The sequence below is a fragment of the Phoenix dactylifera genome, unplaced genomic scaffold (assembly GCF_009389715.1).
Source record: "Phoenix dactylifera cultivar Barhee BC4 unplaced genomic scaffold, palm_55x_up_171113_PBpolish2nd_filt_p 000152F, whole genome shotgun sequence".
Lineage (NCBI taxonomy): Eukaryota > Viridiplantae > Streptophyta > Magnoliopsida > Arecales > Arecaceae > Phoenix > Phoenix dactylifera.
In genome coordinates, this window is record NW_024067701.1 from 292,130 (window position 1) to 315,262 (window position 23,133).

The 23,133-nt window shown below is 40.6% G+C and overlaps 2 pseudogenes; one reads left to right on the plus strand and one right to left on the minus strand.

Moving 5' to 3' along the window:
* The first annotated feature begins 751 nt into the window (after positions 1-751).
* LOC120104965 lies at positions 752-14,737 on the plus strand (annotated as a pseudogene).
* Positions 14,738-17,626: 2,889 nt separating this feature from the next.
* LOC120104958 lies at positions 17,627-21,904 on the minus strand (annotated as a pseudogene).
* Positions 21,905-23,133: the final 1,229 nt, after the last annotated feature.

Below are 23,133 nucleotides of genomic sequence, written 5' to 3' on the forward strand. Positions count from 1 at the left end.
CCTGCTCTAGAAGTCAAGGAAAAGAAATTCTTGGAATAGAGATAAAATGAAGTAGGTAAAGGTGTGCCTGTCTCACTTCCGGGGTTTTGTCTTATAATATTGTAAAGGTACAAGTTCTAGAACAAGCCAATTTTATCTATCCTATCAAAATAAAAAAAATTCAACAGTCCACTAGCCAATTAGTCTTCGGTAATAGCCTCTTGATTTGAACTATCAAAAGCTTGAATGTAGAGTTCATAAACTAGAACAAAAGGAAGCAAAAACTAAATTATCTTTCTCCTCTTCCCTTATTTCGTGCAATCAGTTTCAGACCACGTAATCATTGACCTATTCTCCTAATCTCATTTTCATTTTATTCTTTTGTTTCTTCATAAACTAAAACTTTATTTTATTTTGCAATCAATCAGTCTCTCTCTCTTTTCTCCCCCTCTCTCTCTTTCATGTTTGGAACTAGATAGAATAATCGTTCTTGTTACCATCCTCTGGGATTGCAATTGGAATTCTTCTTGTTGTTTCTTAGACGAAAAGAAGAGGAAAAAAATAGAGAGAAGGGAAGAAAACATGAAAAGGTTCAACAACGGGCTTCTAACCTGCCGCAAGGGTCCAATTCCCGGTCCGCCACGCTCCATTTGCACATTTCCACGCGACGGGCGCAAAGAAACTGGAAGGCTGATAGCTGCACTCGGTCGACTACTTGTCTCTCGCGATAATTTTTTTAATTCAAAATGAGGCGGTCCGCGTTGCCGTTTCTCACATCGTTTCGCTACCTCGATTCCCGTGGCAACTACCTTCTCCTTTCTCTTCTTACCCTACCGAGACACTCTTCCTCTCTCCGTTCTGCTTCTATCCCTCCTCTTTCCTCTCCCGCTTCCATGGCATCCCCTTCTCGCTCCTCCCCTGTCACCTTCTCCGGTGGCGCCGTATCCGCCGGAGACGACTCCTACCTGGTGCTGGATCCCAATTCCCAGGCTGGCAGCGCCGCCGGGAGCTTCCAGGGAGAGGGCCCCCTCGCCGGGCCGGCCGGCGTCGCTCCGGCGGCGGATGGAGGAAGCGGAGGCGAGGCGGAGTTCGGGTTCCAGCGGCCGGAGTTCGGGCGACAGGCGCTGGTGGGAACCGTCCAGATCTACGACCGCCACGTGTTCCTCTGCTACAAGTCGCCGGACGTCTGGCCGTCGCACGTCGAGGCGGCGGAGTCCGACCGTCTCCCGCGCCTCCTATTCGCCGCCCTCAAGGCCCGGAAGGGAGACATGAAAAAGCGGGTGAGTTCTTTTTCGTTCGCTGTTCTTCTTGATTCACAATCTAGGGTTGCCTTTTGTTCGTTATTTCCAATAGATTTTCTTAATCTTGCGTTTGTTTTTAGTTCTTAATCCCAAATAGATTGCGATAATTTGAGGTTCTGAGAGGGGTTTAAGAGGAATTAGGATTTGGGCTCTGATGATGATTAGTAGAATTCGACTCTTTTTTTGTTTTTATCCTACTGGTTTTATAAGTGAATGGAGAAGGAAATCAATTATTTCAAAGATTTGATTGTGCCTGTTTTCTGGCAGCTTGGAACCGCTGACCTTTATCATTTTATTGTTGCGGCTGTGTTGGTTTAGTACTGCGGATGAGATTGGGTGTATATTTTGTTCGAGTAGATCCCTTTGAAAGAAGGGCTTTCTTAATGTTCTTTTACCAATTAGGGGAATAAATTCCTTGATCAGTAGTACGTTACGATGAGATCTTGTGAGGATTAATATAATTCTGAAAATAAATTTCTTTTAATAACAGTCTTGGATTCCTCAGATTAGCAGTCCGGTTCTACTATGATGAGTTAATTAATTGCTAACGGTTTTGAAGATTGATCATTAATTTAGATTTGTTTGCACTCATATGCATGATTCTTTGGGTTTTAATCTATATTTGAGATGTTTATGCTCTCTACGTGATTGCTTCAGATATTGATGACGTTTTTATACATGGAGAAGAAGCATATGCGTGGAGTGTAACAAAAATCTATTTGGTGCTACTGTTATTGTCCTTGTATTAATTGGCGTTGTCTTTTTAAAACAAAATTGCTTTTAATGCTCCTGGAAAGCTAGGAAATCTGCAGTCCTGTTTGCACTCTAAGAAATCAGTGCTAACACAGTTATTCGTAGTATGGTGTATGATTCTTTATATAGAAGTCATCATGATCTCTCCAGGGTATTGAACTTGTCTACCAAACTCTTTTCACAGTGGCATATCTCATGTATGAGTTGTTGACATTTTTAGCACTTAGCAGCAACCATAAAGCCTTGCCTCATTTGTATACTTTTCAAAATTCTGAGGAGCGCTCGTATTTGCTTAACTACCACCATGTCTCGAACTGCTGACTGCTCGTCATATAGTGTGTAACGGCCTTGGTAGAAGCATCTCCTATTTATGTGTGTATATGGCATCTGTGGAAGTTTAAATATCTCCAATTTTCATCTTTGTTAGGTTAACAACTTTAGACCAGAAATCTTCCTTTCTGATGGATTTGGTTTGGTTACCTTGGAGGTATCAAATAGTTCAAAGTATTTTGAAAAGCAGCCTTCTACTTAGATACAGCCATTTGTTAAAATATGAGATGCTGTTTCTCATGTCAAGCTTGGTTATACACTCATCCGTGTTGATCAAAGTAATGTAGCTATAGTTCTGTGCTCAGAGTTAAATTTTAGATTTTAATGCTTTTAGCTGTTGCATTGGTGCTTCTTATCTAGGATCTTTGCCCTGATGTATTGATTAACGGCAAGCTGAACTAAGCAGACATATGCTCTTTTAATTTTGCAAATGTAGGAGCTCATTTACTGCACCTTTTTCACAAATTTGTGACCACAAGCTATCTTTAGCATGTCCTGCTAGATCTCTGAATGTTTCTAATGCTTGTATCATTAGGTATTGTTGCCATGGCTATGTCAAGGTTTCTTTTAACTTGAGTTTGGCTATATATAATTAGATTCATTTTAGCTCCATCTGAATATATTTCTCTGCATTTTTATGATATTGAAGATCTTCGGTGCATAGAAATATGTTGCGATCCACTTATTAGGTATTCTTTTTAGTTTAAATGATTTTTTATTTTTTTTATAGAATAGTTATCTTAGTGAAAAGTGTCTGCATTTAATTTTATACTTGTTGGCACGTGTGATGTAATTGGGCTTGAATTCAGGCCATGGTTTATGATGCCTTGTCTCTTAAATGAGACAAGGAAATTATCTGCATTTGAGAGCTTTCATGATTTTTAAGCTTACAAAATCCAGTTGTTGTATAAAGTGGCTTATGCAACTCAAGTTCTTAGGCAGGTACTACTGTTGGATGGGGCAGGACCAAGGAAAGCCAAAAATTAATGCATAGGCTTTTATACGAGTGGAGTTAGATATCTCTTAGCGCGACTATTTACTTATTAACCACATTCAAAAAAATAGAGTTAGATCATTTGTGCTGGCTTGTTGCTTCCATTCTGATGATGTGTTGATAATGCTGTTGAAGTACCTTCCTTGTGATCATTGTACACTAAATCTTTGCTTCACCATCTTTCGTTGAAGCTTCTGTTGGAAGTCTTTTGCTATCTTGATCCTTCAATTCTCTTTCTTATACAGGTTCATTATAGTAAACTGTTTGTGCCATCCTCCATGTTTGTTTCTTCCCCTTTTCAAAAATACTTTGTATAGGACTAAGTGGAAATAATCCTATAATCCTAAAGACCCAGGCTTAAATCAAAGTGCCTTTTGGTGCTGTCTAGTTTACTTTGCAATACATTTTCAACAATCATATGGGATACTTTTGAGACATTAGTAGTTCTTTATTTGGTCTTTGCTCATGGTGTTCCTAGGTTTGCATTGCATTAGGTTATCTCACTATGATGCTATGGACTTCTTAGCAGAATAGGGGCATCAGACAAAAATATTGGACCATTGTATCATGAGTGTCAATTATTACAATCCCCATTTTTCTGCTAGGCCTTGGTGTGTGACCAGCATGGCATGGTGGTGTGGTGTGAATGCTGCCGTGTGAGAGTCAGTGACCAGCACAAGTATGACAAATGATGCTTAAATCCTTGAGATCTCTCTCTCGCTATCACTGTGTGTGTGCGTTTGGGTTTGTGCGCGTGTGCGGGGCTTGTGTGTGTTGGAGAGCAGAGATCATATAGAGGACGGGGACAAATATTTTTTTGTAAAAGTTGACTTCTATGTTACTTAAGAGCCTGCCTTCTAATTACACTTGCTGAAATATTCCCAAATCTCTCTGCACATTTATTGATATATTATGTCTTTTTTTGCATTAGAGATGGAACAAGTTGTCCTTTTTCTGTTTTTAGGTACTACCATATGCTATCTTCATACATAATGTTTTGTATGAGTGTGTGCATGCATGTAACTGTGTGCGTCAGATTGTACTATCCTCGCAAAATCAATGATGAACCATCTAAATTGATGAATGAATGTTTGTAAGAAAGACAACAATATGAAAAATCTGTATAGATTGATAATTCTTTATTTTGGAGGTCTATGACTGAACATTGTTCTAGTGAGCAATTTCCTATAGGTTATGTGATGGCTGCCCTACTTAGGCCCTGACCACCTTGGCATCCCTTATATGCAAATGTGGACTAGCAGGTGACTAAGTTGCTTAGGCAAAGGTGGATCAGGTTTGCCTTATGATGCGGGAAAGCGTGGGATTTAATCTCCTGCTGCCCGCTGCAAATTACAGCAACAGAAAATAGGGGAGTTTGGGCTCAGGAAAACAGAGCTTCAATGTTTTTATTCATGGTAAGCAAAAACACCAGCCAAAAGGAAGAAGACGACGACCCTTTACACCAATCCTTTTATAGGGCCACGAACTCCCTCTAAACCCTAACAATAAGGACTCAATTCCTAACCAAATTCGAATTAAAACAGACTCGTAATCAAACTAAAATCAGACCAGATTTCAGAACAAAATGCAGACTTTAACAGACTCAAGTTCAGAAGTTTCAAACAAAATAGAACTCAATTATACTGACATTCAGGATCTTGTAGACCGTGGGATTGATCTCTCGAATCAGGAGATCAAGTGGAATTTGTTGGAATCTAAGGATCGCACGCCATCCGCATCGTCTTCCTTGGTTTCGTTGCGTCCATACCCACCTAGTTCCCAGGCCAGCGAAACTTCAGCAGCAGGGGACTCTTCATGGAAATTTTTAGCAATTCTTCGATCTACAACAGTCCCCTCCACTTGGAAAGAACTCGTCCCCGAGTTCCTCTCGGGATACAGTGGCTCTCCCGGATCATGATACTCATAAAGATCAGCAACATTGAAAGTTTTTGATATTCCCATGTCTTCCGGCAAGTCAACCACATATGCGTTACTATTGATCTTCTTTAAGATCTTGTATGGCCCATACTTTCGTAGCTTCCACTTGCTATATGCTCCCACTGAAAATCTCTCCTTTCGCAAGTAAACCATTACCTCATCTCCTTCTTTGAACTCCTTATGTCACTTATGTTCGTCTGCCTTGGCCTTGTACTGGGCATTCGTACCTTTCAGGCGCTTCTTCACCTCCAACTGTGTCGCTTTAACTTCCTCCGCTAAATTTTTTGCTGCTACACTCTTTTCGAAAAATTTTGGTAGACGAACTAAATCCACAACATGCTTTGGAGTTTTTGTATAAACAATAGAGAGGTGATTTACCGGTGCTTTTATGAACAGCATTATTGTAAGCAAACTCTACTTGGGGCAATGCATAATCCCAATGCTTCGGACTATTCCCACAAATACACCGAATCAGATTTTCAAGGGTTCGATTAGTGACTTCTGTCTGTCCGTCAGTTTGAGGATGTGCAGTGTTGCTGAATTTTAAAAAAGTGTCAAACATTCTCCATAAAGTAAGCCAAAAGTGACTCAAAAATTTTGAATTTCGATCCGATGTGATAGGTTGTGAGACTCCATGCAAACGGACAATCTCCCTAAAAACCAACCTTGCAATATGGGATGCATCTGATGTCTTTTTTACAAAGAATAAAATGCGCCATCTTGGAAAACCTGTCCACTACCACGAAGACTGAATCCGCACCTCTATGCGTTCAAGGAAGACCCAATACAAAGTCCATCGACAGATCCTCCCAAATGTCATTCGGCACAGGTAGAGACATGTAGAGACCAGTGTTTTGAGACTGCCCTTTTGCTGTTTGACAAATATAACACCTCTGGACAAACTTTCCAACATCTCTTCGCATTTGTGGCCAATAATACCTCTCCATAAGACTAGCAATGGTCTTGTCCCGGCCTAGATGCCTATTGAGCCCGCCACCATGAAGGTCTCTAATTAGCTTTTCTCTCAGTGACGATCTTGGAATGCACAATGAATTAACCCGGAACAAATATTCCTCTTGTATGTGAAAATCTTTCATTGCATGATTGCTGGAACACTTGGCTCACACATCTCTGAAGTCATCATCTTCAGCATACAACTCCTTCATGCATTCAAAACCCACAACCTCCGTGTGCAAGGTGGTCAATAATGTACTGCGCTGACTCAATGCATCGGCCACTCAGTTATGCTACCCGGATTGGTGCTTCAACACAGGAAAATTTCTGCAGGAAGCTCATCCAACGAATGTGCATGCGGTTCACGTGATTTTGGCTATTGATGTACTTCAAGGCCTGGTGGTCGCTGTACAAGACAAACTCTTTTGGAACTAGATAGTGCTCGCAGTGCCTCAACGCCCGGATCATGGCATAAAACTCAAGCTCATACGTAGTCCATTTCTGTCATGCTTCGCTTAGCTTCTCACTGAAGTACTTCACGGGCTGCCCCTCTTGAGTCAGAACAACCCCTATGCCGACTCCTGAAGCATCACACTCTACCTCAAACAGCTTCTCAAAGCTCGGCAAGGCTAGCACTGGTGTCGAAGATAATTTTTCTTTTATCAATTCGAAGCTGGCTTGCTGAGGCTCTCCCCACTGATACCGATCCTTCTTCATACACTCAGTGATAGGAGCGACAATGGTGCTGAAATTCCGAATGAAGCGCCAATAGAATGTTGCTAACCCATGGAAGCTACAGACCTGACAGACGTTTGTGGGAGTTGGCCACTCCCGTATGGCCCACACCTTCTCTTCATCAACATGTATACCATCAGCCCCAACAATAAACCCCAGGAACACCAGGCGGGTAGTCACAAAGTGGCACTTCTTAAGATTGACGAACAATTTATTTTTCCTCAATGCAAGCAAAACTGCCCTCAAATGTTCCTTATGCTCAATCTCATTACGGCTATAAACCAGGATATCATCAAAATAGACGACAAACTTTCCAATAAATGGTTTTAATACGTGGTTCATTATTCTTATGAAGGTGCTCGGTGCGTTGGATAGGCCAAAAGGCATGACCATCCACTCGTAAAGTCCATTCTTCGTCTTGAACGCCGTCTCCCATTCGTCACCAGGTCGAATCCGGATTTGATGGTAGCCGCTCCGAAGATCAATTTTGGAGAAGACCTTTGCTCCTTCCAGCATGTCCAACATGTCAGTCAAGCGGGGTATGGAAAATCGGTACTTTATCATTATCCTGTTGATCGCACGGCTGTCCACACACATGCGCCAACTTCCATCCTTCTTTGGTGTCAACAAGGCTGGCACTGTGCATAGGCTCATACTCTCCCGAATCAGCCCCTTCATCAGATCTTCAACTTGCTGTTGCAAAATTTGGCTCTTCTTAGGACTTAGTCGGTAATGAGTAGGGCTGTCAATGGGCCGAGTTGCTCGGGCTCAGCTCGGGCCCGGCTCGATAAAAATCCGACTCAAGCTTGGCTCGTTAGTCAAACGAGCCCGAGTCCAAAATGAGGCCTGTTTAAATTCGAGCCCGAGCCTGTGCCCGAGCCTGAGCCCGAGTCCGAGCTCGAACTCGAGCAGCTCACGAGCCCAAATGAGGGCTCAGTCCAATTAACAATTTAATTGAATCCCAATTAAACTTAGACTCAACCCAATTAAATTTTATTTAGCTTAATCAATTTAAATTTCAATTTGATTGAACTCAGTTGGATTTAGATCAGACCCAACCTGAGCTAACCCAAATCCATTTAATTTCTTTAAATCGGATTGGATTGGTTCAGGTTCGGACTCAACCCGTTAACCCAAACCCAACCCATTAACCCATTCCCTCCACCTCTTTCTTTTTCTTTCCTTCTCCTTTCTTCTCGGTTTCTCTAGAAGCTTCCAGCACCAGCGAGCCTCTCACGATCTTGGCCACTGAACCTCTTGACGGCATGAACAAAGCAAAGGTGGAGTTCCGGCGTCCACCGAAGCCTTGGGTTCTTGGATTTGACATACTGCCTCACAATCCCCAAGCTCGCCTTCCGATCGCTCTCCTCCACGGTGCTATTGCTCGAGCTCCCTCCATTTCTCAAGTTATCATCGCCATCCTCCTCAACCTTATCAACCTTGGAAGGGCTTCTCCTTAAGCTCTCGAAACTCATGCTTTTCATCTCCACCACCGCACCACCTTCCGCCCCCTTAGAACTTATAGGCAAAGAAAATAACCGAAGCACTATACTCTAACCTTCTTCTTCAGTTGTCTTCATCTCCTCAAGAATTAATTAACCTTGAGTTGCCTGAAGAGCCCGCGGCGCCCGTGGCCGTGCCCCCGGCGCCCGCGGCCGTGCCCGCGGCGACCATGGTCGTGCCTGTGGCCGATGCCCAATTGATAATGGAACCTTGCACACCTTGTCCACTCTTGTTTCGGCACCCTTCTTAATCCACCCGATTTTGTAAGGAGACAGATGATCTTCGGTCCTCAATTCCATTGCATGGACCAGCGCCAAGGAAGCAATGTTGTCGCTGCTGCCACTGTCAATAGTCACATTACATACCGTTTTATTGATGGTGCAGCGAGTTTTGAAGATGTTGTGGCGTTGGGACTCCTCTTCAGCCTTTGGAGAAAGCAAAATTCGCTGAACTACAAAAGAAGCCGAAACTCCCTGATCAGGCATCGTCACGGTCACCTCCTCTTCCGACCGTTCCTCTTGCTCTTCTTCCTCATACAACACCCCTTCATCCTCTTCTGCCTCTACTATGTTGACAGTCCGCCGCCTCGATCACTCATTGGAACGGTGCCCAATCTCCTGACACCTATAACATCTGATGGGCATAGGCTTTTCATAAGGATTGTTGCCCCTCGGTGCCGCAGGTTGCTTGTTGGAATTTCCGGCGCCCTTTGATGTGATTGGAGGTGGTGGCTGACTCGAGGAGGCTGCACGATCAACGCCCTTCGACTTCGCCATGGTGGGGCATGAAGGAGCAACCCGGTTTGTGGGCTGAAATTGATTCACCCGCCGTGCCGCCTGCGCCTCCAACTTCAAGGCTAAACTCGTGGCTTCAAATAGGCTCCACACTGGATGTAGGTCCACTTAATCTCTGATCGCCGGCTTCAACTCGCCAATGTACCTCGCCACCTGCTGATTTTTTGTTTCCGACAGGTTATTGCGGGCATTGAGTCGGTTGAATTCATCTGTACATTCGGTCACTGTCCGGGGGCCCTATCGACAATTCTGATATTGGTGGTAAAGCGCCTGCTCGTAGTCAGGTGGGAGGAAACAACTCCGCAAGTGCTGCTTCATCTTGCGCCAGGTAGAGATCTGCATCTTTCCCTGCTGCAAGCGGTTGTGTTGTAGTTGCTCCCACCACACGGAGGCTCCACCCTTCAACTTGTAGGCAACCAACTTCACCTTTTTCTGATCTGGGATCTCCATGTAATCGAAGAATTTCTCCACCTCGGCCAGCCAATCTAGAAATCCCTCGATGTGGAGGTTGCCGCTGAATGCTGGAAGATCCACCTTCAGCCTGAAATCAGAGGAGCCATGGTCTCCTCTCACGCCGGAAACCCGCTGGTTTTAGGTTCCGTCGTGGATGCCACCCGCCAACGCCGTCGTAGACCCCTTCTCCATCAGGGGATCGACGTCTCCGTCCGCCTGTTGCACGCCTGAAATCAGCCTGCTCGAGGTTTCTTCTCGGGAATAGACCATCAAACTCGAAGAAGGCAGGTCCTTCTTTCTCCTCTTCGGACGAGTCCATGAGGGCCTGCTGCCTACACCGGTGGGGAAGATCTTGCGCCGGTGCTGGTGGTCCACGAGGGAAGGCCTCGCCGGCCGGCATCCGTTCTCGGTTGAGATCTCCATTGTCTCTGATCCTCAGCTTCTGAAGCGCATGCTGGATGTCACACAAAGCACCTTCAAGGCTTCGAACCGCTGCCCAACGGGCTGGCACCCCGTGATCACCGTCGACGGGGTGAACGCTTGTGACGCTGTCATCCGCCATCGAAGCAGGAGAAGCCTGCTCTGATACCACCTGATGCGGGGAAAGGTGGGATTCAATCTCCTGCTGCCCGCTGCAAATTACAGCAACAGAAAACCAGGGAGTTTGGGCTCAGGAAAACAGAGCTTCAATGTTTTTATTTACAATAAGCAAAAACACCAACCAAAAGGAAGAAGATGACGACCCTTTACACCAATCCTTTCATAGGGCCACGAACTCCCTCTAAACCCTAACAATAAGGACTCAATTCCTAACCAAATTTGAATTAAAACAGACTCGTAATCAAACTAAAATCAGACCAGATTTCAGAACAAAATTCAGACTTTAACAGACTCAAGTTCAGAAGTTCTAAACAAAATAGGACTCAATTAAACTGACATTCAGGATCTTGTAGACCGTGGGATTGATCTCTCGGATCAGGAGATCAAGTGGAATTTGTTGGAATCTAAGGATCGCATGCCATTCGCATCGTCTTCCTTGGTTTCGTCGTGTCCATACCCACCCAGTTCCCAGGCCAGCGAAACTTCAGCAACAGGGGACTCTTCATGGAAATTTCTAGCAATTCTTCGATCTACATCACCTTATCTTTTGGACAGTTGGAGTATCAGGCAATTGTTAGATTATGAACCCCACCATCTTTCTCATTTGCCCAGACATCTTAATTTCCAAATTGGGCTAGTTTCGATTAACTGTATGTTTTCAACTTTGTATTGACCATTATTTGGTAAGCTTCTTTTTTCATTAACTTGGAATATTAAACATGTTCCTTATATAGTCAATTTAAACTTTTATTTTTGGAAAACAATTATAAGCTTACTAGTAAACATGTCATGTTATACTAAATTGTCTTATAGTAAACCTAGAAGTGCTTACTTGGTGTTATCTTCTATTTCAGTTGGTTTCTTCTCATCCATTTCAAATTTTATAATTGTTTTCATATGTTTGTGAATCCTATTGTAGTTTTATTATTTTAATATAATCTCTTGTACAAACCACCTAAGTGCTTATCTTCTACTTGAGCACTATGCCACCTCCAATGGCTCACATCCCATAGCTACCTTTTGAATACCACTAGTTTAAGATGTTTCGATCATGATCAACAGTGTTGGTAACATGTGGATTTCCTAAAACACATTCTATACAATAGCACTATGGAAACTATCCATTTTGAGCATACTCATTGTATAAGATACCTCAAAAACTTATTCATTTTGTTCCTAGGTTTTGAAATTTTGTAAGTTGTGATGAACAATTTGGATCTTCAGTTTGGTTGGCCATCATTAATTTTGGGCCCAATCTTACCAAGAAAGTCCTAACTCAGTTCTCTATACCACTTTAATCAACTGCTTTAACTTTGGCTTTGTTTTGTAGAACTTCTATATAACTAAAACTCAGTATGGTTTAACTAATCATCTATTAGATCATCTTAGATTAACCCAGCCCTCGAGGAGACCATTTATTCTGACTATTAAGCATTAAGTACCCAGACAGCTTAACCTACCTTAGCACCAAAGTTGCTGCCCATGACAACATAGATCAAGATGTATGCTATGCACTACTTCCTTGGTGTCATATGTAATTTTGGAAGCACTTTACGCATTAGAAAAACAATATGCATCTTATGTTCCTAGTCATTGATGTTGGAGAATAGTTCTGTGATAAAGGTGGAAGCTGTGATACTAAAATTCAGATTAAGATTATAATCATGGAAGTTATTCTAAGTTTCGGAGTTGCAGCTGCTTATAATCATATCCATAACAAAAGATGTAAGTAACAATGTCAACCCATTCTTAGGAGGGAGGATTAAGAGTACTTTTTGTCCATTCTTCCAAGAATTATGTATTTTTTTAATCAAGCTTTTGGATACCTTATTTATGGGCCCCATCCCTCTTTCCTGACCTTATCTACAAATAAATCCATTTTCCTCCTGTTACTCTAGCTTTCTTGGATCTCTGAGACTCATGCCAGAATCATCTTAATTTTTTCTCTCACTGTAAGATCTTTGAATGGTGCCTGGCGATCTATTGGTTTCAAGGACGTAACTGGTGTGTCTCACAGCATATATTGTGTAGTAGATGTCTTTAAGCAATTTGTTCTTATTCTTCCATGAATGCTGCTTCCCAGCACCACTCCCTCCCCCACTCGGCGCACCAGTCCCTTGTGGTAGTCGGAGGTTGGTGTAGTACATGGGGTCACATAGGTGACAAGTGGGCCCCACATGCAAGTCCACCAATCACCATTGCCGGTGCACTGAGTAGGAAAGGGAGTGGTGTGGTGAAGCTTTTTCCTTTTGAATGATATTTTTCAGAGAGAAGGATACATTGGTGAAATTATTTCTGCCAAAGATCTGGCTACCTATTCTTTATGGACCATTGCATTATATATGCTTCCTCTGATGCAAGTCAAGGGTGACCTTACTGATACTTTGTGAACGATGAATTTAATTTTTTTAGTAGTTTGTTATTTTCATTTTGATAATTCAAACCATCTTTCTCTCCCTCATCCAGTCTCTCTCACACACACTGCTCTTTTAAGTTCAGGACAATCTAGGCCTTGGAAAATTTTATTGTTACTCTTGATAAATTAGACAAAAAATCGAGCAAGTTGTCTCAGTGCCTTGATAATTTTCCTGCAGACTCGTTTGACCATATGTGAAGGAGAAGATGGTACTGATTCATCAAATGGAGATATTCTGATCTTTCCAGACATGATTAGATACAGGTTTGATTGCCAGTTAGTTTGTTGACCAAATTACTAGTTTCTAGCCTTAGCCTCACATTTTAAATTTAATGCCACTGAGTGCTGTTATTGGTGTCAGGAAATTGACACACTTTGATGTTGATACTTTTATTGAAGAAGTGCTCGTGAAAGACATTGAGTGGCTCCCTGGAGCAGCTGAACAACTGACTGGTTCATATGTTTTTATATGTGCTCACGGAAGCCGCGATCGGAGATGCGGTGTTTGTGGCCCTGTTCTTGTTAAAAAATTCAAAGAAGAGATAGACCTTCGTGGTCTACAGGGACAAGTGTCTGTGAGCCCCTGCTCCCATGTGGGTGGTCATAAGTATGCAGGAAATGTCATTATATTTAGTCCCAATATGCACGGAGAATTAACTGGTCATTGGTAAGGAGGAAAATGCTGCATTTGAATTACTAGTCCCATGTCATCATAAGATATTTCGTGTTTCCTTTATGACCACCTCTGTGAAAAATTCTTTATTGAGGAACACATAGTTTTACTGGTTCATTGCACAAGTTAACAATCGGTTTTCATGTTCTGTCTTTGTAAGGTATGGGTATGTCTCTCCAGATGATGTGCCTACATTGCTTGAACAGCACATCGGGAAAGGAAAGATTGTGGACCATCTGTGGAGGTAGTTCCTTCTCCTTATTTGAGCCTTCCTTATTCCTCTTCGATAAGTTACTGTTAGATTTTAGTGTTTAGACACAAAGTAACTATGACATGATATCTTAGCGCATTGTATCCTAATGCATGAACACCAAGACCAATGATTTTTAGGTTCAATACAATCCAATCTTTGAGAACGATGATTACATATTATAAACTCTTTGTTGCCCTTTTTTCTAATCTGGATGAAATTACTATTTGAATCAGGGGGCAGATGGGATTATCCGAGGAGGACCAGAAAAATGTTCACAACCTTAGACTCCAGCTGAACGGCGGAATGGAGCAAAATACTGCAGAGGAATTTGTCGAAACTACAGGAATTGATGGCGTTGTGAATGGCTCAATGGTTGGAGCAGGTGGATGCTGTCAGGGCACTAGCAAGGTTAATTGTTGCCAGAACATGCCACCAAAAGAAAAACCAGAAAATGATCAAATTGGCGAACAGAGAACTCAGGAGATCGGGCAGAAGAAGAGCAACAAGGAACCCAAGGCCAGCAGCGGCAAAGCTGGTTCCTGCACTCGTAAAATCTGTGCGATGCCCACCTGGTTTGAGAGCTGGGAACGGGAGGATACCTATGCAGCTCTTTGCGGTTGTTGCAGCCGTCGCCTCTGTTGCTGTCGCTTACGGCTGCTATAGGCAGCTGAGATGAAATTCAGCTCTATCATAACTAAAACTTTTGCTGGCTTACGGTATAAATAGCCCTCACGATACTGAGGTACCACGTCATCAAAGTGTGTTAACAATGGATATCAGCAATTATAATTCCATGTCAAAGCAAAACATCCGCACACAGCTATGGGATAAGAAGATATCCGATGCTTAAGACCTATTTTTAAATGTTAATAGGCTGGAAAGATAATCCTATTACTCTGCTTATGTACATCATCGCAAGGTGCAGACGGTATAGTCTGATATAAATGCTCGGTAATGCTGTTTTTGAATCGAGACAAACAGTTTGGGCTTCTCGTTGCATTGCACATTTAAAGAGTATTTTTGAGGCACAGGACTTTGTTAAGGCAATACCTTGATGATTCTTTTCTGACACTAATGATTAGTATTTACTTTTAGTTCTGTATATTATCTATACAATATTTATACATATTAAAATATTTTTTTAATACGATTGTATTATTTCTGTATATAATTATATTGTTCTTACATATATTTATGTGTGTATGTACATAGTTATTTATAACTATGTATATATTGAAATTTATAATTATGTCTATATTGAAATATAACTGTGTATAGCTGCTAGGGATCAGGAAGTAGAAAATTTTGAAAGTTGGGATTGGTGGTAGAGTTCCGGTCGACAGGGATTAAAAGTTGTAGTCCTTCCAAATAAGGGGACCAGCTGCTATTAAATACGCAAATGCTCCAGAGTCAGCTCGTGTTGGTATACTGCAAGTAGGGGATAGGATAATCTTCTATTCATGGACTATTATTAGAGATTATGCCAGTGGCTGATTGTGCCTCTTTCATTTAGATGGGGACATGGTAACACCAGCTTTCTCCTCTTGCTACATCGGCTCATCAAAAATGAGAGACAAAAAACACTCGCGCACACAAAAACAAAAAACCATTTATATAGTTTGCCGAATTCCCTGGAAAATTGTGGTGGAAGGAGCCCTTACGAGATTCAAACACGTCTGCGGCCAGGCTCTTCTACAGCCTCGACAATTGAGTCAGCAGTGATTGCCCTAGGAGGAGGAGGAGGAGGAGGAGGCCGAGGGTGCTGAAAACAGTCAACTAGTCGGTGAACAAAAGAAAAGACGGGTATCACCATTGAGGTGGTAGCCTAGTGAGAGCGTGGCCTTACTTCCAACCAAATAGTTCCAAGTTCGAAACGCATGGACGTCGATTAAATTATGGAGATCGGATGCTCTCTGCTTCGACACAGAGTCTGGAAGGGCGTATCGCTTTGTTTGGTAGCCTCGGTGGTGCCAGGTGTGACGTACTCACATGTGGTATTCGTGTCGGAGCCTAGAGGGGTAATTGAGCCAGGCCCACAGATGGAGAGGGTATGAGTAAAACTGGCCGGGATGTCCAACACAGTCATTTCTGCCCGCATCGAACATTCTCCTGATAGGATGGAGGCCCAGTAGGAGCTGCCACGCGGGGGTGGGCTTGTCCCTTCCTTCCCCCTTTCCATTTTTTCAAGCAAGAAGAAGAAGAAGAAAAAGAAGAAAAGACGGTATCCTACGGCTCCACCGGTGAAGGTGAAGGCTGCAATGGCTAAAGGTTCCATGATTCACCAAACCATGATAGTCTTTAGAGGTTTGTGAGGGCTAAAAGGGTGAGATTGTTTTTATAGCTCTTATTTGTGGGTTTTCATACTTAATGGATTCGCTTTCAAGCAAAATAGTGGTCGCTCCACGGTTCATGCATCATGATTAGCCTCTCGTGCCAAAGCAGTGCCGGCTACGTTGGGCAAATTAGTCGGTCCAATTGTTGCATGTTATAACCTTAGTTTCAATCTTTTCTGTCGAAGGAAATTCTTTGCTACGGATAGCCTTAAGAGGACAGCCACAGAAGAAGACATTCCTTAAAGCCAATCTCCTTAGGGCATCTTTGCCTGCCAAAATAACTATGCGTCTACAAGGAGTGCGGGAAATAAAACTATCTTACGTCAAAATACATTTAATTGAGGATCAAATTTGTCACCTCTAGTATTGTACTTCCACCCTCAATAATATTGTGTTTTTTTTTTTTTTGTTTGGTTAGGCAAGTCCTCAATAATATTAAAGAAGTTTCCCTCAAATGTAATTGCAGAGAGCTGTAATGCTCGAGGATAGTACATTGCAAAAAGGTATTAAATAGATAGGTATTTCACGAGATCCTAACCTCTGCTTACATAACATTTATAGGACAAAAGAAATTACAATACATTTATTGGACAAAAGAGATAAAAAACAAGTGGATGGGTTTGCCCGATCATCCAATGACAGTAACTAGATCGAGCCAACGATTCTGTAGCACCAGGTCACCAGACTGTTCCTATGGTGCCCCAAAGCCTATGTCAAGCATAGACCATATGTGCGATTCTAACCGTAGAAACCAGAGTATCCTAATCATCAAGAGAACAAAATACTGCGTTGTTTCAAATAAACAGAAACAAAGATAATAATAATAATAATAAAAAAGCATCATCCTTGGCAAACTTCATGAAATTGTCCCTCCAAGTGGTGGCCTCATGTCACGAGCAGACACTACAATTTAAAAGGTGTGGCCTTCTGTAATTTGTAATTTTTTTTTTCGCCTTTGGATTCGATAGAGGTAGTTTTGGCTGCTTGGACCGTGCTCTGATGGAGGCATTACCATGCTCAACGTTGACAGGAAACTATTAATTACCACATAAGATGAATGATGGATGAACGTGAAATCCCTGACGTCTTAAATAGACTCAGCATGTTCAGGGAGTTTTGCTTTCTGGAGAACTGGACCTCTGAAGAATTGCATTCCTAGGCATGAGGGACATGGCGTAGCACCCTGAATATTTAACTGGAGAAGAAATTGGGATCTTACATTATCAGACCACCTCAAATGAGATCTCACTACAAAAACAAACCTAAAATGATCCTTATTAACTGACCTGGAAGCAACAAAAGATAGACCTTCAGACAAAACTACTATTTATATCTCAGCTGGATTAAGAGTCCAACAAACCATTTAAGAAATAAAAGAAAGCCTCTCATGTGTTATCAGGAAAAATTCATTTTATTATGCCCTGAAAATTAGAGCAGGCCATACAACATAACAACATATACTTCAATATGCAAAATACTACAAGCTTCTGGTAACATTTAACCTAGAGAAATAAGTATTTAGACTACCGAACATTTTGCGATATATTTTCAGATTAAGTTACACTATGACTTGCAACTCTCTCCCGCCTACCGGGCTAATATTAGAGGGCCTTGTTGCTGTCTCCACCCTCCTATAGAGCCAGCACTGAGGGGGCGCACCCACTTCTTGTACATCAACAATTGTGTCTGGAACGGAAAAACAACAGAACTCAAAACTGATTTACTGCACAAACCTTTGTTAGGGGATTAGCAAGGGCAAACTGTAGTTTTAATATTATCCCTAGCAAGTGCACTTTCATGCACTGTCAATTTTAAGCTTGTTCATTGAGTGAGGAAGCCCATTTCGGTCATCAATGTTATGGAGCTCAGACTCTATAGTTTTAACAATGTTTGTTCCCTCAAGGTCTGATTCAGGCCACATCTACATGGAAGGACCCTTGTTTGATGGGAGCAACGAATTCCTGGTGTAAGGCTTGCTGCTTGATGTAGCTGTAGAGCTGTTGATGAAAAGGATGATCTAAGGAGAAGCAGTCATCAGCTCCTGGAGAATAACGAGACGATCCAGATCCTTCTCTTCTACAGAAATGTGGAAGAGACTCATACTCCATTACCTACAATGTACCAATTAAAGGAAGTTTTTTGAGTACTTACGAGATATGAATACTACAACAGCAAAATGAGCAGAAGCAGAATTGATCCCACATGCGAATCAGATGCTCAGGAAGCCAATAAGTAGACAAGTTTAGCAAACTTGACTAACCCAAAAATAAGATTAGCTTGAATACTACCCGTTTTGGATTCTCACCATGGAACAGAAAGTGATGTTCAAGATAAACCCTTGTTCGTTACACAGCATAAAAGTAAAGTTCAACATAAACCCTGTTCCTTGCACAGCATAATATGGTCAAGAAAGCAAGTACAAGATTCTACAAGGTTTGTCCCTTTAGAACCTCCAAAAGTGGTTTACCATTGAGTTTAAAGAGAGTCTGACTGTTATGTCTTGGGCTGCCATAGCATAAGATTGGCAAGACAGCTAACACAAATACACCATGAGTACTGGAATGCCATTATCATCTACCACATGGTGATTAGTTTGTCAACGTCCTAGACACAGGCTAGGATGTGGGCGAGAGAAACTCAACATAGCACATTGGTCTATGAATGCTCGAATCCAATGCCAAAGCCACATTTTATCATTCTTTTTTGAAATATCGTTGAGGTTTATTATTTTCGACTGATACTACAAATTGCTGATAATGTGCACCATAAATTGAACTTTTTATGTTTAATGGTCGACAATCAAATATAATAACAATTAGAAAATTCTATGTTGGGAAAAGTGCAGTTAAACAGGGTTTAGTTTTTGGACAATCATGTGCTGAGTTCCAGCAGACTGATTTTATTTTGCTTGCCAAATATTCTGTTTTTTGCATAGTTTCAAAAACTCTAAAAAAAATATTTAAAATTGTTAATATCGGATAATTTAAAATTCTTACCTCCAATAACTCATCATCGGGCCACAACCTTGCAGTACTCGCACTTTCCTTCTTGTCCTTTCTTGCAAAAGAGGCTTCACAACCTGGCCGATAAGCAAAAAGAGACACAAGTCGGGAATAGAAATCACACTAGATCTATGCTTAAGATAGCAACTGAATATAATAATGCACGAATCTGTAGAAAAATAAAAGCATCGAAATTAGCATAATTAGAGAAGCATGAAGACTTCATATGGAAATTTCAATTCACAAGGCATGGAAAGTTACCTTCCAGCATGCGGAAAATATATATGGAGCATTGACTATATAGTAAGTTCCTGTCTTCTCTGGATAGTTTAGGTCGTCAACAGTAGATATGATGGTTAATAGCTGCAATATATTACCAAAACAAGAAAGGATATTTCAACATAACTTTTGTGCACTATAAGCATGAACAACATGATTTACAAAGGATATTATAATTAGAAAGCAACTTGTTAGCTAGGAACTAAATAAAAGAAATTGCAATATAATGCAGCGCATAATTTCACCAACGGTAATGAACATAAATGATAAGAAAAAACTACTGAGAAAATTTTATCAGCCACAAAACTAGGAACAATTTTCATGAAATGCTGAGAAGAATGTTACAGCAATTTGATTATGTCAGAATTCATGCTGGGGTCTCAGCAGAGTAGAATATAGAAGGATTGCAATTCAACTAATTTCAACAGAATTCTGCAAAATAATCTGAATTTCACAATCTTTTACTGGTTATTATTTCATTCTAAATGAAAGTACCAATAATAAACATATAATCCAACATCACATGAAAACAAAACAACAGTTCTGTCTCCTAAGTAAAGGATCTTAACATAGCATCTAAACTTGAAACCCATCATAACAGATATGAGAGAAAATTTACAATTAGCAACAAGTCAAACATTATATTGGAGAATACATTTATACATAAAAATTTTAAAAATACAAAGACATACCTTTATTGACTTAATGCAGAAAGCTTTAGCCCAGTCAATCCAAGACTTCAGGCATTGCCTATATGCCGCCCATACTTCTTTGTGCAGCAGGCTAAAAGAGAACAAGTAAATTAGAAAAAGAAACTGCAAGCGCTTAAATGTATGGAGAACATATAAATGACTGCTTACCAGAACTACACGATCCCGGTACTCATTAATTTGAATGTGTGACTGCACATAGTATGGACCTAAATGATGCAAAATAGAGTAACTAAAATTGGACAAAAGGATCATGATAAGTGTTAAAAGTTTATAAAGGTTTGTAGAAAATGATGTGCATATTTCAAAAAAATGCAGTTACTTGGTTTTGGTTTCAACTGAGCTTAAAAACTTTCAATTTTGGCTGTTTCACAATTTCAGGCCAAAGATAGAAAACAAAAGATATAAGAGAAAAATAGAACAAGCCTAAGAATTATATATCACACAAATGAGCATACTGTCTCACGTAATCTTTGGATTCACAATTTCATCGAGTCTGAAAAATATGAAAAGTCACACATTCTGTTAGAAAAGCACTAGGCCTACACATATATGTAGGCCTCAATGGTGTACTCACACTGTAGGCCTGCAACCAGTTGTGGTAACCCGTTTCACCAGTTAGGAGAGGTTTCTAACTAATTGGGAAGTTGGGAAGGGTTGAGTATAAGCCTCTTTCACTTCTTTTTCTTTTCTATCTTCCATCTTCTGGAACCTTGGCCTTTCTGTGAGCTCATCATGTCAATGAATATAAGCCTCTTTCACTTCTTTCTCTTTTCTATCTTCCATCTTCTGAAACCTTGGCCTTCCTGTGTGCTTATCAGGTCAATACTTGACCTGTGAAGGCCAATTTGTCGCTATATGCACAGGGAGGGGTGCTGCTCCCGCCGCACCCCCCCCCCCCCCAAAGCTTTTCTGGAAAATAAATCATAGAGAGGTGAAATTCATTCTATTCCTCTATTTCAATGCCTCTGCTGACCAAAAAGTGATACATGTAACAGTTGAAATACGATGGGGACTTGCAGCATGCTTAGGGAGATGGTCGCAGCTCCAACTTTGAGTTTTCTTTGGGTTTCTGATACAAAATTCCAAGAGGCAAAGATAGCAGCAGCAGCAAATTTTAACAAATTACAGTCTGGTGTCTTCAAATTGACAGTCTGTCAAAAGGTAACCTATAAGGTCCTTGTATGCTCATGCACTTCAGTGAAATGCAGCTCGTGCACTTCAGTGAAATGCAGCTCGTGCACTTCAGTGAAATGCATCCAATCCAAATTAAGTTAATTGGTTTTGATAATTTAGTTCATCCATAGAATTCTAACTCTTCAATCAGTAAATCTGTGATCTCATCAAACTTTTATTTGTTGGATCATTTAGAGAATGAAGTGTTTTAATCACAAATCTTGCAGTGAATTCAAGGTTCTCCAACTTCTTTTGTATCATGGGAACGTGATGACAGAATAGGACCTTGCTTTAGCAGATACATTTTCACACTTGCTTTTGCTTTTGCTTTGTTTTCACTAAACATCTGAACCTATAGTTCCAGAATTGAATCATGACTGTTTTTTCAGATGCCTTCCTCCATCTCAAGCCAATTCTTACATCTAACTTGCTTAAGAAAAATAGCAGCAATAATCCCTCTGTAAGTTTCTATTAATTCCTATAGCATTAAATATAGCATCTTTAATTTTTGACAATCAAAGTTATGATACTCATTTCATTGATTAACTTCTCTGATCTTCATAACTTTTCTGATCTTAATGCTCGAGCAAGATATCTTTAACTTTTCCCAATCAAAGTTATGATACTCATTTCATTGATTACCTTCTCTGATCTTCGTACTCAAGACAAGAGCAAGACTGCCCATCCTCTCCTAACTTTTTGCTGAAAACATCTAATGTGACCCCTTCCTGGACAAAGAAACTTCTTCCAACCAGGGAAGGTCATTACCCTGACAGGTGGCAAGCCTACAGCATGAGTAGGCTTATCATTCATCTTTCCTTTTTAACCCAATGAAAATGTTAAAAAAAAAAATACATTTTATTGTTCAATAACATAACTTCTGTGACTATAGAACTATTGTCAACTTGATATAACAATTATTATTATCAAGTACCTAGTACCAACATAACTCATAATTAGCAAAACATATAAAGACTACAACTAGATATATCTTATCTAAATAACAATTATGTAAAAAAGCAAACCTGAGATTAAATGGTGCTATACACTATCCAGTGGGCTCAATCTATACAATAGGCATCTTTTCTCCTCTTTACCCTGAAATAGTCTCTCAAAGACCCACAAAAAACCTTTTATACCTTTTAAAAAACAATTTTTTTAGTGACTTTTTCAAGCCAAAGTACCAACTTCTCGAAATTTTCTTAAAATTTTCCAAATCTATGTATAATGCTAATGATGAAGGTAAATTTATCATCCATGACTAAGCAAACCCTCTCTTGCAATTAACTAGTCAAAAGCAACTGTTTGTAGCAATTGCATGGAAACATCATAAGTTCGTCATGCTTAATCACATCCACTAAGGTCTAGATAATTTTATGACTTGATAAGTAAATATTTCCCTATACAGCATGCTTCTTTAAAGGAAAAAAAAAAAGTTAGTTTTGGGTGTAATTAGCTATAGAGGTTCTCGAGAAATTATATCCCTCTCAACTATTGTATGCAATTCATGAGACATATTTTGACACCTAAATTAACTTGTCTATTGATATAAATTGAAAGGACACACATTTAGTGCACATACCATACCCAGAAATAGATTTTGATGTGTTGTCAAATATTACATATTGTAGTCTGGGTAACCTGCCCGTCCTTATTAGTGTCCAGAACAAACACCCATAATAGTACCAAGCAACATGTCTTAGGGCAGTCATGTCTACATAATCAAATGCTTTGTCAATACAACAAACAACAAATAATAAAACATATTATGAAAGAAGTTCTTGTTTACAGTGAAACTCCTTTTCACTGCCATGCAGGAGCATATATATGAGGCTTAAAGAATGGAGATCGGAATGTTATAATCAATATAGGAATGTGTGTCATAGATCTAAATTTCTTATTGGTGTATTTATCTTCACTATCTAAAACATGACATTTTCTTTCATATTTTTACCTA